At 35.2% G+C, this 19,853-nt stretch overlaps 1 protein-coding gene across 1 annotated transcript in view; it reads left to right on the forward strand.

The window, feature by feature from the left end:
* ZNF804A (zinc finger protein 804A) overlaps positions 1–19,853 on the forward strand; it is a 288,577-nt gene that overhangs the window by 144,079 nt on the left and 124,645 nt on the right. The gene's annotated exons all lie outside the window — the stretch shown is intronic.

A 19,853-nucleotide genomic window follows, 5' to 3' on the forward strand; every position in this document is an offset into this window, starting at 1 on the left:
AAGAGAAAATAAATTCTTGCCAGGAAAGAAATGGAGAAAACTTTCTGAGTTTTTGTTTGTGTTGTTGGTTTGGTCACAGTTTGCGAAAGGAGAATGAGTCATACTTAAAATTGTTTGGACTTCAGCACTTCTATTTTTTATCTCCACCTGTGGCAGAATGTATTTTCTTATATTAATACCTCTCTTAAAGTTCATTTCTGTGGTTCATGACAGTAGTTTGTTTGCATGGTAAGATGAAAAACAGCACATACTGCATCCTTTGGAAAGTTTTATGAACAAGGATAAGTTCTACTTTTAATCCCTTTATTCAAAATAATTGCCCTGTCTAAGGGCATCTGATCTCAGCACTACATTTTTGCCTCATTTGAAGTGGTGTTAATGAAAGAGAAAGGGGTCAGTGAATATAAAGATGTGTGGAGAAAATCAAAAAGTGAGAAAGTTAAAGCATTGTGGCTTGTGCCTTCTGGATGTCAATAATATTATTAGTGATCCTTAAATGTGATTTATAATCAAAAAGAAAGTGACTACGCACCGGGAAGGAAGAGATTGATTACTCTCTTTTCTCCTTAATGCCAGGTTGTATTTTTACTTTCTAAATGAAAATCAAATAAAAACAAAATAAAAATCTCCGTATTTGTTTATAACAGAAGTGCATTAATACCTTTGAAAGAATGATTTAGAGATAATTATTTTAATCTGTGTTTCCTAACATTCTCTTCTGATCTACTGTTAAACATCATGTGAATATGTAATTATGAGCACATTTAACATGTATCATTTCCTCAGCAGTCTCTAAAATCATTTTTGAGCTCTTATGAACTTTGTATATTTAGACATTTCTAAAATGTCATTCAAATTTAAACAGCTCACTGAGGACTCAGGAACTTTTGAAAATCAAGTTGTTGATGATTATCTTAAAAAAGGCAGGTGATTTACCCAGTTTGGAAAGCCATGAAATGAAACCACAATAACCATAAAGAAAGCAAAGACTCCTAATTTTCATAAAAATGGAGCCAAGTTGAGTGATAGACACTTTGAAGTAAAGTCAAAGCTTCGATGGTGAGCATGTATTATCCCTCACATTAATCATAGCTGCCTGCTCTATGGCTTTGCAGTAGAGGTTAACATTCCTGGGTCCTGAACTCCTTCGTTAGAGAAAACAGTACTACCTTATCTTGAATGTCCTCTGATCGCCAACTCCTGAGTTGATTTTAATAAATGCTTATGCAAGAGACGTTTCTTTTTTGCAAGTTAGGAATATTAGTAAAAAACAAATTGTTCCTCTTTTCGTTTTCTCCAACAACTCTCCTCAGGCTATTCTCTATGGTTTAATTGTCCACAGAAGCTTGAATATTTAGTATCTATAATGACATGGTGAAAGATTTATACTGCTAAAGCATTTCCTAGCCACAGAGCAAGATAAAATTGCCCTAATCCTCATTACCAAAAATGAAGATGGGTAAATGGGGTGGAGCAGTAGATATCTGATATGACAGCAAATCTTTGCTCAGCTAGATATTAGGATTTCATGGATGAGTCACCGAATGCAAAATTATAAAAATCTAATGACCCTCCGGAAGAGTTTTTCTTAGAAATGTTATTACATTTCATCATAATTATTGATGGTGTTTACAAAACTGATAGGACTAGGATCATTCATTTTCTACAAATATTTATTAAGCATCTTCTCGGTGCCAGGTACAGCACTGAAAATACAGTGGACAAATAGAAAATATTTACATTGCAAAGTGATTTACTTTTTCTTGGATCAGAAAAATAGTTAAATAATAAGTAAATAAATAAACAGACACATACACGAGGAAACAGTTGATAATAGGCACAATAAATAAAATGAAGCAGGGCTATGTGATACAAAGTGCTTAGGGGATATGGAAGTTCAGGAAATGGTTTTTTTGTTTGTTTGTTTGTTTGTTTGTTTTGTTTTCTTTTTCCAGAGGAATTAGAAACTAGGCCTGAAGTCAGTATTGGAATCAATACGGAATGACTTAATAGCTGCTTGCAGTCGGAACAGTGGAGATGGAGACAGTCTAAAAATGTGGTTCTTAATTTTGTTGTATTAGCAAGTTCTTGTCATTCTGAGTGAATAGATGGCACTTTTGAGGTCCAGGTTCTGTTGGCTGTTTTATATAAACCTCATTATCTTTCTTGTAAACTTCGATGTAAAAGCTGGCCCTCAGAACGGGTAATTATTCTCTTTATTTGCAGAAAAAGTAATCATACTTTTCAAAATGAGGCAAATTTGGGAGACACACCTTACAATGTCATAAAAGGAGCAAAAGTCTCCTGAGGATTATCTAGGGAAATGTAATTAGTTCACTCATTATTGCTATTGATTAAAGTCCCAGACTTAGTGAATTTGCATACTAATTTGTATATTCCTCCAAAAGGAACTGATAACACCGGATATTAGAATTTGTGGTTCTATTGGACATTACTCAGTTATCCTAACATTGCCTCGCTTTGCAAATGCTGTTTGGACCGATTTTAACATCTGTTTCCCTCATTAGTTAATGAGTAGAAAAATTCTTTACTTTATATTGGAGTTGGAGTCATTAATTTAACTTTTTAAGAATCGTAGTTTGATATGTGAGACACTTATGTAAAGCTTGGTTGCTATAGTCAACAGTATCCATAGCTCTCTTCTTTCTTGCTTATCTGCATGTAAGAGAGAACAAAGAATTTCTCTGATCAAAGGATTATTCCAGCATGTTTGTAGAAAATGTTGATATTTGTCTCTGTTTTCATTTTCATTCCACTTGCTAACTGATTTCATGGGACATCCTCATTACCCAAAGACACCTCAGAGTTCTTTCACCTCCTCCACTATAATTATCTCTACTTCCATGTTCTTCTGTCCCCTAGTCATAAAATAACCAGCTGGACCCACAGATGTACCAACTCAGAAATCATATAGTCACGTATACTAAATGACATGAGGAAGTGTGGCTTTCTCACACTGCCCTATTCTGCTCTACCCCATTCCAGAGGAACAACACCCTCCCTTACAACAGGGATGGCATTTGCTTTCTCTTCTGTTACATAGAGGAGGCTAAGCCCTAATTTAAAAACAAAACATAAAATTAAAAAGAAAAAAATCATATAATTATTATTAATAATGAGTTTGAATTATTAATAATGAGTTTAAATTAGAATCCAGCTAAGGGCCAGACATTTGTTGATGTATTTCTTAAGTCCTTTAAATCTATAGTTTCAGCCTCCTTTCCCTTTTATTATAGTTTATTTGTTGAATATTTTCATAAAATGCATTTTATATTTGAGTTATTTGTTCTGTAGAATTTCCTGTAGTCTTTTTTTTTCTTCTTTTGTGATGCACTCTTACATTTCTGTGGTGATTTTTAATGTAGTCCTCTGTGCACTGTTCTGAGTGTTTGATCTGAAGGCTTGTGATCCAAGACTACACCGATATGTCTTCCATCAGTAGGCACCTGTGTGCTATCTCTCTTTGTGTGTTGTTTTAGCTGTTTGTGATAACTGCCTAAATGTATTAATTAGGGGGTTCAAAATGGTAATAGTCCATTTTTACAATTACTTTTTCATGTCATTTTTGGAATATATTTTAAAAAAGAAAACTTTATCAACTATTTTGTTAATTAGAGGCTGTTTGTACAGAAAAGGCAGAGTATATTGAGGAGGGCACCTGTTGGGATGAGCACTGGGTGTTGTATGGAAACCAATTTGACAATAAATTTCATATTAAAAAAAATAATAAAAAAAGAAAAAGCAGGATATTTGCAACATTCTTCCTCTTTATTTACCAGCTTCCAAAGTATTGATTTAGTTCCTTTGCTTCCTACAAAAGGGTTAATGGGACTATGTGTGTATCATTATGAACTTACGAATTTATACACTGTTGATGTGGTTAAATCCATTGAGGATTTTATGCTCATTTTAAAAAAATATTTGGCCAGTGGGAGCCTCTTTAAATGGCAGCTGCGTCCTTTAATATAACCCCAGTATTTGATAGCTTTCCTGCCTTCTGCTCTTAATATACTGCAGACTCATTTCCAGGTTATTACTTGTAAAAATAATGTTTAGAGACCACAGTCTGGGACTTCTGTGGTGCTGATTGCTAGTGGATTTTTACAAATTATTTCTAAGCCTTTAAATGGACAATTATTAGCAAGTGTGTTTTATTTGATTTCTTCTTAAAGCTTAATATGGTATAAATTCATGCTGATAGCTCTAATTTAACTCAACATCTACAGAATTTTGTCTTTCATCTCGCACAACTTGAATATTCAACCTTAGCTGCAAAACTTCTCTAAAGCTTCACAAATTAAAAAATGTAAACGTATAATAAAATTAGTTTGCTCTGATTTGGGGGAGGAGGATATTTAGTTCTAAAAAAAACTGATACCCATTTCCGCTTAAAATTTCCTTTTGAAAACTGAATGTTTCCAAAAACTTAGCCAGTCATTTTTCCTAAAAAAAATGATGTTGATGAGTTGATTAAAATATTAGCTAAATTCTTTGAGTACATTCAGTGAGTATTAAAATTTAATAGACTGAACAGCATATTGTAGGTTATGTGATTAATAATTCATTTATAAAATTGTAATTGAAGTAGTTTGTTTTAAAGGATTATATTAGCTTTTCTGGTGTGACTTTTCCCCTGCAGTTTGGCAGAATCTACATACAAATAAAAACTATGCCCTTTTTGTTTCAGACTGATTCTAGCATTAGGCTGCCAAGCAACTATGTTAAAACTCCTGTGACTCCTGAGAGTTTTCTTACATTGCCTGCACATAAAAAGCTTTTGACATGCACAGATTAGTAGTGAACTCATTTTGTTATAATGATTTGTTATTTTCACATTATCTAATTTTCTCCTTTGATAAATATTATTGAACCCATAATTTCCAGGAGGCACGGTTCTAGACACTAGAAAAATTGTAGTAAAGAAGCCTAATAATATTCCACCACTTGTTGGGCTTATATTATAGAGATGAAAGAAAGTCCATCAACAAACTAACACACATGTCTCAAGTGGTTATAAGATAAAATAGAGCAGGATAAGGGAAGGAGAGGGACGAGGTTATGAGTGTTACTGTAGATGGGGCTGTCAGGGAACACTTGCTGTGTGCACCACCTTTCTAATTCTGGTATTTAAGAAAGATTTCATGTAATAATGTATTTCTAAATATAGTTAATAAACAAACATTCTTTGAGTACCTGTAATGTGCTGGGGGCACTGTGAGTGATGCTGTAGGTACAGAAGAAAATGATATAAACTTTAAACTTAAGAAGCTCCAGAATTGAACATTTGGACAGAGCTTTACAAACTTGGCATTGTGCATGTCAGCATCGCAGACTCCCTGAATCAGCATCTTTGGGAAAGGGGTTAAGCCTTGTACCATTTCAACCTCCATATAGCTATTTTAGTATGGACTCAGAGTTAAAAATGAATGACCAATAGTAAATTTCTATTTCAGCATCTACCAGTAAAATTTCACCAGTGTTTCTTAGCTGTAGTCTTTCAGGCTACCGTGAAACTTCATTCTCCTTTCTCTTGTTCTTCCAAATATACCCTGGTGATTTTCAGGTCACTCGAATGTCACATTTTGAAGCTTCAAATGGAGATTGCATAGGCAGGTCACCCAGGTGTGGACTTGACCACCTGTGTGGCTCTGAAGTCATATTGGCTTTTCACCTGTGATTCCGGGCCACAGACCACTTCTACTGCCACCATTAAGGTAGCAGATGGAATTAGGTTGCTAATTAGCTGACATTAAGATAGGGAGTTAAACCTGTGTTATCCAGATGAGTTTAATCACAAGGGTACTTAAAAGCAGAAGAGGAAGAAGAATCAGTGTCAGAGTGAGGTGGTGAGAAATATTTCAATGGCTTTTGCTGGTTTAGAAGGAATGCAGCCCCAGCCAAGGAAGGCAGGCAGCCTTGGAAAAAGCAAGAAACCAAACTCTGCTGGAGCCTCCAGAAAGGAGCACAGCCCTGTAGACACTTTGATTTTAGCTTGCTGAGACTCATTTTGGATTTCTGGCTTATAGAGCTATAAGATAATAAGTTTGTGTTGTCTTAAGCCACTAAATGTGAGAATTGGTTTCAACCAAAAATAGGAAACCAATGCAGTCCTTAAGGGTCTTAGTTCTGGGAAGCATTTTTCAGTGTAAAACAAATTTTGCAATAATTTTTCCCATTGTATAGATACGGTGGCTCCTCCAAGCAAATAAGCCTCCACAGGCTCATGCTTTGCCATTCTAGACATTCCCAAATGTGGATTTATGCACAGTGTGAGTATAGCTTAGTCTAGGACATCTCCATTTTATTATACAATCTAGTTTAATACTGATTAAGAACACGCCCAATAAAGGGTTCTCCTACAGTGTGTCATGTTTTACAAGAACTGGTCACAGTATGTGGTACCTGAGCAAAAATTTCATGGTAAACATGTTAATTCCACTAAAGACGTGAATTAAGCAAAGTTGCTGACAAGGCTAAGACTATATCATTACTGAAAATATTTAATTTTTTAGTATAATAAGTAGATAATAGTTTATATGCTGTACTTTAAAATTGTTTCTTTAACTAAAATAGTCTTGGATGGTGATCAGGTTGGAAATTACTTTTCTTCTTTTACTCTTCCTCTCCCTCACTTGAGGAAGATGTCACAGAAGTGGTTCCTGCTTTATTGTTGTTGTTTGTTTTTTTCCCATTTTGGCTCATTGTCTTTTAGAGCAAACAAAGTATAATCACAAAGAGGTAACTGGAATCAAAGCAAAAGTGAAAAATGACTCAAACTTCAGAAACTAAACTTTGATAGGACCCCAGGCAAACTCTGGCAAGGTTTGGCCAAAAGAGCTTCTTCTTATACTGCCTTAATTGGAACTAAGAAGAGTCTTGTAAATGGAGTAATTTGGCCTTCTCAGTCATGGTGAATCCAGGAATCTAGGTCCGAGAAGTCTTGGATATGCTTTAAAACTTCTCTTGAACAGTGGACTAAGTGCAAAGGTAATGCAATGAAAAGAGAACCATAGGGTTAGAGACTTGCACTTCAATCCCTGGCTTTCAATGTGGCTTTCACTCAAACGTGAACTATCAATCAGTAGTTTGCTCTCCTCACCTCAAATTCTTCTTAGGAAAGGGCTGGCTGCTCTTCTGAAATTCTGAAATTCCAATAGCCTGTGTCCTTTTTCAGAAAATAGCAGCCCAAAGGCATAAATTCCGTGAAGTTTGGTTGGGTAGGTGTCTTTGTGTCCTTGGTCTTCATAAGAATCTTGGAAATGCACAATCACTCAACCTTGGAGATTACCAGAAGCCCTGTTCACAGATAGTTAGATCTTGCCAATCAAAATATGCATTTTGTTCCCTCCAGAGCTCAAAGATTTTGAAAAAACAAACCTCATTACAGGAAAGGTACCCATGCATATGATTGTGTACTAATTTATGTTAGTAATTTAACAGATAGTTTTTACTATATTTTGACTTTGTAATGGGCCAAGTAAATGCTGCTTTATTTTCTTAAGGATGCTTTATTTCTCAAATAAAGGATGCTTTATTTTTTTTCTACCTATATCATATAAATCCTTAGTTGAGCAATAATGAAGAACTGGCTATGATTTTCCTCAGGGGAAAAAAAAAAGGGAATAACTGTTAATATTTAGCACATATTTAATTTGATTATATCTTCCTATAAAATCATCTCTTGAACCAAAATAAACTACCATTTCAGTGAATTTTAACTATTAATATTATCGTGATAATATCACACTTTTTAAATACTCATCCTGCTTTAAGGAAACACTTTGAAATCTTCTTTGGAGTTTGTATTATCTAAATTCCTATGGGTATACTCCACCCTGACTGCTTAGAGTTAAGAGATTTTCTGTTACTGACCCTACTTGCCCTGTCAAACTAAGCCCCTGAGTGACTAAATTGTGATAATTATAAATTAAGATCTTTAGCTCACCCTAATTTCAGCTTCCTTGCATCATCTTTGTAGAAGAGAAAACATCTTTCTGAAATTGTTCCTTTCATAATCAGAATAGAGAGTTGAGAAACATGAAAGAATTTTTATTAGATATGTACGTATGTATGTATGTATGTATTTATATTAAAGTTAGTTAACCTACCGTATAGTCTCGGCTTCAGGAGTAGAAACCAGTGACTCATCTCTTACATATATGACACCCAGTGCTCACCCAAAAATACCCTCATCCATCACCCATTTAACCCATCCCTTCCACCTACCTCCCGTCCAGCAACCCTCAATTTGTTTGTTTTTTTAGGGCTACCATAACAAACTATTACAGACAGGATGGCTTATACAACAGAAATTTAGTTTACCACAGTTCTGGAGGCTAAAACTCCATGATCAAAGTGTCAGCAGGGTTGTTTTTTCTGAGGCCTCTCTCTTGGTGTGTAGGTGCTCATCTTCTTCCTATATCTTCACATCAGCTTCCCTTCCTGCATGTCTGTGTTCCAATCTCCTCTTCTAGTAAGGACACCAGTCATGTGGGAATAGTGTCCACCCCAGTGAATTATTCAACTTTAATGACCTGTTTAAAGGCCCTGTCTCCAAATAGAATTACATTCTTGAGATGCAGGGCTGGAACTTCAATATATGATTCATTTTGGTGGAGGAGGGAGCACTATTTAGTTCATAGCAGAACTTTTCTACATTAAGACGTTGACATTTGATTTTCTGATCGTTTTTTGTGTGTTTGTTTCCTGGGTTCTTCTCTCTATTCTTGGTCTCTGTAGTTTAGAACGAGCATAAGAATTTGACTTGCATTGATTACCTTGTAGAAAACCTAGCATTCTCCCCACCTACCTCAGTCTATTTTCTGTTCATATTTTTTATAGTAGTACTGTCTTTGTTTTTCTCTGCAGTGTGATGTGTTATTTCAAATTTGTGTTAAAATCTGTGTGTGTGTGTGTGTGTGTGTGTGTATAGTGACTTATTCCATGTTTAAAAAATTTTGTTCTGTAATAAGAGTGGTTTGTTGTTGTTTAGGTAATACATTTTTTTTTAAATAGAACTTGACTATTGATCTATTGATCATAAATGCTTTGAAGGGGAGATCTTTTTTAAAAATTATTTTTATTTTTTTAAGTTTATTTATTTTGACAGAGAAAGAGAGAAAGTGAGTGGGGGTAGGGGCAGAGAGAGATGGAGAGAGAGAATCCCAAACAGGCTTCACTCTGTCAGCACAGAACCTGACAAAGGGCTTGTCTTGCAAACCGTGAGATCATGACCTGAGCCAATCAAGTGTCAGATGCTTAACTGACTGAGCTACCCAGGTGCTCCAAGGTAATACGTTTTTAAAGGTAGAAATCCTATAATTTTGCATAGGTAGACTACCACAGTGAGTGATAGTGTAGGAGTGGGGCAAAAGATGGGGCAGAATAATGCAATGCCCTAAAGTTTAGGAAATCTACATAAAAATCCATGAGGTCACCATAACCTTCCAAGTTTTTAAGATAGACCAGCCATCTCTTTATTCTATGTGTTAAATCTTAAATATCTTTTAAGATATAATAACCATGAGAGTTAAAGATAACATTATTAGGGAATATTTTGGGAAGAACAATAGAAATCTTGTGATTCATTCAGTGATCATTATAAAATAAATTATAAATTTTGTTACTTTTACTTTCTCCAATAGACCAGAAATTAGGTCTACAGAGCTATAGGCTCATGTTACTCTTAACTCTGGTAACCAATCCTTTTCCTTCTCCATCTCCTTTCTCTTTTCTGTCTTCTGCAATTTCTCCCCTGTGATTTTCTGCTATATCTCTGAGTAGGAAACCTTCTCATGAGTCAACTTCTTTGGTTTTTCTTGGAGGCTGACAAGATCCTGTCTTATAATTTTAGCATCCATTTAACTCTGGAAGAGCCCACCTCTCCCATAGTGTCTTCACCAAAGTATGTCTAGATTGAGAGCCATAATGTCTCATTTATTTCTCCACATTTAAATCCTCAGGAGATGACAGTGCTATTACACTGACTTTATGGAGGCAGGAAGCTGTCCCTGTTGGAATGACAGAAAGTGGTTTGTCAGTTTCTAACATAACTGGCTTCCATTTCATCATTACCATATTGCCATAAGAAATAGTTTTAAGACAATTGCCTCATTTAGATGGAATAAAGTATTAATTTTTTTTCCACATCATTGCCAGAATCCTTTTTCTAGTTTTCTTTCAAAATAGTGTTTAGTTTTGAAATTCTCATCATGACAAGGATCAGTTCAGTTAATCAGAAAGTTACTATTACACAGTTTCACAAAGAAACATGAACAAAAACGTGTTCATTATAAATCATTATGCTTCCTGCCTTCCATGTAGCTCAATACAGTTCTGGTCAGGTAAGCTGCATGGTCTTTTAAGCATTGAAGACAGTCTTTACCTGAGTTCCCTAAGATAGCAATTCCAGGAGAATATTAAAATTTCCTTTTAGCAGCAAGCCATTTTTGCTATATAAAATATTAGGTAGATATTTAGATAATATGCATATATTAATATCTACCTTTATAGCCACACTTGTATATGAATATATATTGTATTTATAGCATAAATGTGGATTATTTTTGGCAAAAATCTGCTTGGCACACACTTCATTCTCTCTTACTTCATTCTTGTTATCTCTGAAAAGTCACATAAATATGGCTGTGGGGAATTGGTTTCACTCTCAGTAACAGAAACTGCCTCAATGGCTTGTAAAACCATCCATGGTCTCAACGGATTCCACAGTCGCGTGCACTTGTGATCCTAAGTTTGGAAGTAGGCAAAACTGTGGAGGAAAAAGTTTCTCAGTACTCAAGTTTTCCCTCTCTTGTAAACCTGTTGTATTTAGCTCTAAATTTTGCCCTCCAGAGACATGTGTTGTCAGTCATTTTTTTTCCCTCTGAAATGACTGAAAGTTTCAGTTTCTTAACTCACCACTTGTTAAAAAATCTTAAATTTTTCGCATATCTGAAATATTTGCATTTCAAAAACAACACCATCAGTTCTAAGAAAGTTGAATACAAAACCTCCATCAATGATGGGTAAACTTGGACTTGGGTGTTAGGTGGGAGCTTTCCCAGTGCTTCCAAAGTCAGGTCACTAGAGATACAGGCTTCACTACCTATTCATTTTCTGACACTGCCTGTCTCTCTGCTTTTGCTGCCTTTATGTCACATGTTACATATGTAAAAGTTTGTTCTCACATAAATATTTTTACTGCCCATAAAAATCTATGTATCATTGGGCTGGTATCCCAACAAACTTGTCTTCTTCTAGTTTCTGTCCCTAAAAACAAAACTTCCTGTCTTGGTCAGCTCTGGTTGCCATTATAAAACACAGATTGTATGCTTGAACAACAGACATTTGTTCTTCACAGTTCTGGAGAGTGGAATCCAAGATCAAGATACCAGTATGGTCAGGTTTTAGTGAGGAACCTCTTGTGGATTTCAGACAGCTGCTGTCTTGCTGTGTTTGCAAAAGGTGAAGAGAGAACTCTTGTGTCTCCTTCTCATTTTATAAAAGCACTAATCCCATCATAAGGGCCCTGTTTCATGATTTAATCTAACCATAGTTACCTTCCAAAGGCCCTGCCTCCAAATACCATCACATTAGGAGTTAGGTCTTCAACATGTGAATTTAAAGTAGAACACAACCGTTTGGTCCATATCACTCTCAAATATCTACAAGTGACCCTCCAGCTCCTTAACCCCCTTTTGCCCATTCACTTATCTAAGTTTATCAGGAATGAGCTGGACAAGTAATATGCCATAAAATACTTGATACATCAATCTGTATAAATTCATACTAATTTATTTTAAAAATCAAAAGAGCTTTCCAAGTCTGAACACTCTGTTATTTTAAGTGCTCTTAAGGGCAATTAATGTAATTAAGTACTAATGAAATTCAGCCATCACATTTGGATAGTGTAGCATGCCCATAATAACTTTAACTTTTCATCTGCTAAAACCACATTTGTCATTCACGTTACTGGGTTCTCATGATATTATTGTGGAAGAGCAAAAGTTATTAATGTCTTAATAAAACTTCAAATGGAGATAGTGTATTCTTTAAGTTCTGTATTAATTTCTGGATGGTCAGACTGCATAGAAGCCATTCATCATGAACATGAAAACCTAATTTAAGACTGATTTAACTTGGTAAAAAAAAAAAAAAGGCTTCAAAAGACATGTATAAACATAGAGATGCATATGTAAGACACTTGAATGTGCATATACTCACATATTAATGTACGTATACACTCATATTTATGAAACACATATATCATACATAAATGTATGCATATATGGATTATACAAACATCCATATATATAAATATGCATATATTTGGCTGGGATTTTGAAAATACAAATCAGGAAAAAGAACTGGGTTGACTCGACTTACTCAGATTAGGATCACTTAGTCATCTGAATGAAATAGGCTATTTAATGTCAGATAGAGCCAGCAGAAGTTATGTTTGTTACGTTAAGATCTAGCTGAGGTGAGCGGTAGAGTGTCTTGGATTGAAAATGTATGAATAGTAACAAAAATGTTTATAAATTAAGAAAAAACCTTGCAATTCTACAGAATATCCTAACTCTAAAGATATAATAATGTCCTTAAATTGTTCACAGGAGGTAGTACTTTAACCTTAAGTATTTCTTCCAGCTGTATTGAGATATAACTGACAAAAATTGTATATATTTAGATTGTACAACATGATTTTTAAAGGTGTACAATGTAATGATTATATATACATATATATATATACATATATATATATATATACAGTTAAATGATTACCACAGTCAAATTAATCGACCTCTTCATCACCTCACATAGCTACGTGTGTGTGTGTGTGTGTGTGTGTGTGTGTGTGTGTGTATGGTGAAAACACTGAAAATATACTCTCTTATCAAATTTCAAGTTACAATACACTAGTATTAATACTCATTTCCTCACCATCCAGCCCTTGGCAATCCTCATTTTACTCTCTGACTCTAAATTCAGCTTTTTTATTTTTAAACTTTTTTTTAATGTTTTTATTTATTTTTGAGACAAAAAGAGACAGAGCATGAGCAGGGGAGGGGCAGAGAGAGAGGGAGACACAGAATCTGAAGCAGGCTCCAGGCTCGGAGCTGTCAGCACAGAGCCTGATGCAGGGCTCGAACTCACTGTGAGATCATGATCTGAGCTGAAGCCGGATGCTTAACTGACTGAGCCACCCAGGTGCCCCTGAATTCAGCTTTTTTAGATTCCACATATAAGTGAGATCATACAGTACTTTTCTTTCTGTATATGGTTTATTTCATTTAACATAATGTCTTCCAGGTTCATCCATGTTGTCACAAAGGGCAAGATTGCCTTATTTTCAAGGCTGAAAAATACTCATTTATAGATATATAATATTTTCTTTATTCATCATCCTTCAACAGACACTTAGGTTGTTTTCATATCTTGGCCATTGTAGCCAATATGCAATGAATATGGGAATACAGATATCTCTTCTAGATGCTAATTACAGTTTCTTTGAATATATACCCAGAAGTGGGATTGCTAGATCATCTGGTAGTTCTATTTTTAATTTTTGGAAGAAACTTCATACTGTTCTCCAAAACAGTATGTCACTGGCCTAAAAACAGACACATAGACTAATAGAACAGAATAGAAAGCCCAGTTCTAGCTAGGACTTCGAGCGCAATGTTGAATAAAAGTGCTAAGAGTGGGCATCTTTGTGCCTGATACTAGAAGGAAATCTTTCAACTTTTCAATGTTGAGTATAATGCTAACTGTGGACTTCTCATATATGGCCTTTGTTATATTGAGGTACATTCTTTCTGTACCTAATTAGTTAAGAGTCTATCGTAAAAGGATGTTGAATTTTGTCAAATGCTTCTTATGCATCTATTGAAATGAAATGATCATATGATTTTTTTTGTCCCTTGTTTTGTTGATGTGGAGAAACATGTTTTATTGATTTATGTATATTGAACTATCTTTGCATCCCAGGTTCTGTACTTCCATATATGGTCATATTTTCAATGTATTTATTTTAATTAAATATTTTTAAGAATAGTCTTTGGGGTGCCTGTGTGGCGCAGTCGGTTACGCGTCCAACTTCAGCCAGGTCACGATCTCGTGGTCCGTGAGTTCGAGCCCCGCGTCGGGCTCTGGGCTGATGGCTCAGAGCCTGGAGCCTGTTTCCGATTCTGTGTCTCCCTCTCTCTCTGCCCCTCCCCTGTTCATGCTCTGTCTCTCTCTGCCCCCAAAATAAATAAACGTTGAAAAAAAAAAAAGAATAGTTTTTGATTTACAGAACAATTTCAGTGATGGTACGGAAAGTTCTTATATGCCTCACAACCAATTTTAGCTGTTATCTAACATTAACAAGGTCCCTCTGGGCACAATTAATGGACCAATATCGATAGAAAATTATTGACTAAAGGCCACAGCTTCTTCAAAAATTTCCCAAGTCTTTATTCAATGTGCTTCTTTTATTCCATGATCACATCCTGGATAATGTATTACATTTAGCCATCCTATCTCCTGAGTTTCCTCTTGGCTGTAGCCATTTCTCAGGCTTTCTTTCTCTTTTTTTTCTTTTTTATCTTCACAGTTTTGAGGAATACTGGTACAATATTTTGTAGAATGCCCCTCAAGTAGTATTTGTCTGATGTCTTCCTCCTGATTAGACTGGAGTAATGGGTTTGGGGAAGGAATGCCACTGAAGTGAAGTGTCGTTTTATCACATCAACACAAGGCTACGTGCTGTTATCATGCCTTACCTCTGTTGATTTTGTTTTTGGTCAACTGCCTTAGGTAATGATTGTCAGGTTTCTATACTGTATAGTTCTTTATGTCATGTCATTCAACAAGTCCTGTTCAGGGGGAAAAAAAAGTTACTATGCAAAGTACATACACAGTCCACAAAGAGTGGGGAATTATGCTCTACCCCTGGAGGGTGGAATGTCTACGTAAAGCATTTGGAATTGTTCTGCATAGGAGATTTGTCTCTTCTCCCACATTTATTTATTTATTTATTTGTATCAGCATAGACTTATTAATACTTATGTTATAAGTTTGGTTATAATCAGTACTTTTTTTTTTATTTTGTTGCTCAAATCATTGTACTTTACCATTGGGAGCTGCTTCAGTTGACTCCTGACTGTCTCTAGCATACCTCCATCATTGTTGGATTTCTTTTACTTGCTTTTTGAGAACATCCTTACTTTCTGTCACTACAATATGGTCCAAGTTGACCTTATCTATTTCTTCTATCGTTCTAGAATCAGCCATTTTTTAGAGGAGCCTAGTTCCTTCTATTGGAGGATGGCATTAGAAACCAAGATCTGGGTTCCAAATTTATGTGTTGCTATTATGTTGTTATCACTTCTTGGTCTGCTCAACTGACAGAGGAAGAAAATATATGTTTATATTAACTTGAATATATACATATATCTATAAATACTTATATAAGTAGCCATCTATATCTATGTGAAACTCAACGTGATATAATACTAATGTTTCTAACTCGAATCCATTACCACATGGTCATTCAAGCCCCCTCCTACTCCATCAGTGAGAAAATTGACTTCCACTTACTTAATTGTTCAATTCCAATATACATGTACAGTGGAATCAGAATCATCAAACCATACCCCAGGAGGAAACCATTTTATTAAGTAGAGTACAGCACATATGTACAATTTCTTTTACTTTTAGTCTTAAAGACTAAACTCAATTAAAAAAATATGTGTCATCTTCCTCCCCTACTCCCTTCACTGAGGTTGTTTCATCAATTTATCTTATAGTAAGATTGTTTTTGTTTTTAACATGTGACATTCCACACTGTGATGATCCCAATCTCTCAGTTAAAAATTTTTAATTGCATGCATTAAGGTTCACTCTTTGTGCTGTATAGTTATATGGGTTTATATGAACACATATTGCTGTATATCCACAGTTGCACTGTCATATGGAATAATTTTACGGTTCTGAAAATCTGTCTATATTTTATCTATTTAACCTTTACCTTTACCCAAAACTACTGAAAATCACTGATCTTTCTATTGCTCCTGTAGTCTTACCATTTCCAGAATGTCATACAATTGGAATCAAATGGTAAAAGCTTTTATAAGACTCACTTTTTTTACTTAGCAATGTGTGCTTAAGGTTTATCCATGACTTTTTATGACTTGATGACTTATTTACTTTTATTGCTGAATACTATTTCATTGTGTAGATGTACCGTGATTTATTATCCATTCAGCTATTGAAAGATAACTTGGTTGCTTCAGGTTGGAGCTATTATGAATTAAGTTTCTATATACATTCATTTGTATGTATATACACCATTGTATGGTGGACATAAGTTTTTAAATCAGTTGGGTAAATATTTAAGATCATTATTTCTATATTACACCCTAAGAATATATGTATCTTTGCAAGAGATCATTGACTGCCAAACTGATTTCCAAACCTGCAGTAACATTTTACATTTTCAATAATAACAGCAAGAGTTCTTGTTTCTCTGCATCCTTCCCAGCAATTGGTATTGTTTGTGATTAGGATTTTAGCCATTCTAATTGGGGTAGTGATATCTCACTGTTGTTTTACTTAATAATTTCCAAGTGACACTGATGTTGAGCATCTCTTCATGCCTATTTGCCATCTGTGTATCTTCTTTAATGATCAGTCCATACAGATCTTTTGTACATCTTTAATTCTTTTTTTATTCAGCTTTAGGAGTTCTTTGTTGGAGTGCCTGGGTGGCTCAGTCAGTTAAGTGTCTGACTTTGGCTCAGGTCATGATCTCACGGTTTGTGAGTTCAAGCCCCACATCAGGCTCTGTGCTGATAGCTCAGAGCCTGCAGCCTTATTTGGATTTTGTGTCTCCCTCTCTCTCTGCCCCTCCCCTGCTTATGCTCTGTCTCTCTCTGTCTCAAAAATAAATAAAACATTAAAAAATTTAAAAAAAGAGTTCTTTGTATATTTTGGATACAAGTCTTTTTATAAAAGATAAGTGTTTTGTGAATATTTCTCATAATCTGTGGCTTGCCCTTTGAGTCTCTAACTTTGTTTCACAGAGCAGAAGTTTTAATTTTAATAAAACCTAACTCCCCACTTTTCCATATGTATCATGCCTTTGGGGTGGTGTCTAAAACCACATTGCCAATCCCAAAGTCACCTCAATTCTCTTATGTTTTCTTCTAGACTTTTGATAGTTTTGCAGTTTATTTTTTGGCATTTGATTCATTTTGAGTAAATTCTTGTGGAAGATATAAGGTCTGTGTCTAGGTTTATTTATTGCATATGCTCATCCGGTTGTTCCAGCACCATTTCTTGAAAAGTCTATTCGTCTCCATTTTTTTCAGCTTTACTGAGGTATAATTGACAAATAAAATTGTAATATATTTAAAGTGTACATCATGATGGCTTCACAGGAAAATTCTACCAAATATTTAAAAAAGTGATGGGGCGCCTGGGTGGCGCAGTCGGTTGAGCGTCCGACTTCAGCCAGGTCACGATCTCGCGGTCCGTGGGTTCGAGCCCCGCGTCGGGCTCTGGGCTGATGGCTCGGAGCCTGGAGCCTGTTTCCGATTCTGTGTCTCCCTCTCTCTCTGCCCCTCCCCCGTTCATGCTCTGTCTCTCTCTGTCCCAAAAATAAATAAACGTTGAAAAAAAATTAAAAAAAAAATAAAAAAGTGTTAATACCAATTCTTCTCAAACTATTCCAAAAAAATTTTAAATGAAGGAAAACTTCTAAACTCCAACTATCAGGCCAGAATTACCCTGATAACAAAACTAGATAAAGACTCCACTACAAAAGAGAACTGTAGGCCAATATCCCTAATGCTCATAGATGTAAAAATTCTCAATAAAATACTAGTAAACCAAATCCAACAATACATTGAAAAATAATTCACTACAATAAAGTGGGATTTATTCCTGGCCTGCAAGTGTGGTTCAATATTTGCAAATCAGTCACTGTGATATACCATGTTCTTTAAAGAAAGGATAGGATCCTTTCAGTAGATGCAGGAAAAGCATTTGACAAAATACAATATCCATTCATATAAAAACGCTCAACAAAGTAGTTTTAGAGGGAACATACCCTCAACATAATAAAGGTCATCTATGAATAACCCACAGCTAATCTCATCCTAAATGTGAAACAACTGAGAGCTTTTCCTCTCTGATCAGGAGCAAGACAATGACATCCACTGTCACTATTGTTATTTAATATAGTCCTTGAAGTCCTAACCACAGCAATATAACAAAAAGAAGCAAAAGGCACCTACATTGGCAAGGAAGAAGTAAATCTTTCACAATTTGCTGACAACATGATACTCTCTGTAGAAATCCTGAAGGAGTCCACCAAAAAACTGCTAGATTGGATACACAAATTTAATAAAGTCACAGGGTACAAAATCAATATACAGAAATCTGTTGCATTTCCATATGCTACTAATGAAGCAGCAGAAAGAGAAATCAAGGAATCAATCTTATCTATAATTATACCATAAACAGTAAGGTACCCAGGAATAAAACTTACCAAAGACTTAAAAGACCTGCACTTTTAAAACTATAAAACAGTAATGAAAGTTTGAAGATGGCACAAAGAAATGGAAAAACATTCCATGTTCATGGGTCAGAAGAGCAAATATTGTTAAAATGTCTAGACTACCCAAAGCAATCTATACATTTAATTCAATCCATATCAAACTACCACCAGCATTTTTCACAGAGCTAGAACAAACAATCCTAAAACTTGTGTGAACTACAATAGACCTCAAATAGCCAAAGCATCTTGAAAAAGAAAAGCAAAACTGGAGACATTATATTTCTGGACTTCAAAGTATATTACAAAGCTGTAGTGACCAAAAGAGTATGGTACTGGAATAAAAATAGACATATAGATCAAGGAACACAATAGAAAACCCAAAGATGGACCCACAACTATATGGCCAACTAATCTTTGACAAAGCAGGAAAATTCCAATAGGGAAAATATAGTTTCTTCAAATGGTGTTGGGAAAACTGGACAGCTACATGCAAAAGGATGAAACTGGACCATTTTCTTACACCATTCACAAAAATAAATTCAAAATGGATGAAAGCCCTAAATATGAGATTTGAAACCATAAAATTCCTATAGCAGAAAGACCTCTTTGACATCGGCCATAGCAACTTCTTACTAGATATGTCTCTTGGAGCAATAGAAACAAAAGCAAAAATAAATCACTGGGACTTCATCAAAATAAAAAGCTTCAGCATGCTCTGTGAAGGAAACAACCAACAAAACTAAAAGGCAACATATGAAATGGGAGGAAATATTTGCAAATTACATATCTGATAAAGGGTTAGTATTTAAAATATACAAGAACTTATAAAACTTAACATCAAAAAATGAAAAGTCCCATTTAAAAATTGGCAGAACATGAATAGACACTTTTCCAGAGAAGACATTCAAATGGCTAGCAAACACATGAAAATATGCTCAATATCAGTCATCATAAGAGAAATTCAAATCAAAACTACAATCAGATGCAACCTCACACCAGTCAGAATGGCTGAAATGAACAACACAAGAAACAACAGATGTTGGTGAGGATGTGGTGAAAGGGGAACCCTCTTGCATTGCTGTTGGGAATGCAACTGGTGCAGCCACTCTGGAATGGAGGTCCCTTAAAAAATTCAAAATAGAGTTACCCTATGACCCAGCAATTGCACTACTAGGTATTTACCCAAAGGTTACAAAAATACTGATTTGATGGGACACTTGCACCCCAAGGTTTTTAGAAGCATTATCTACAATGTCCAAATTATGATTCCAAGTGTCCCTCAACTGAT

Source organism: Herpailurus yagouaroundi, unplaced genomic scaffold (assembly GCF_014898765.1).
Source record: "Herpailurus yagouaroundi ecotype Mexico unplaced genomic scaffold, PumYag 140, whole genome shotgun sequence".
NCBI classification, from domain to species: Eukaryota; Metazoa; Chordata; class Mammalia; order Carnivora; family Felidae; genus Herpailurus; species Herpailurus yagouaroundi.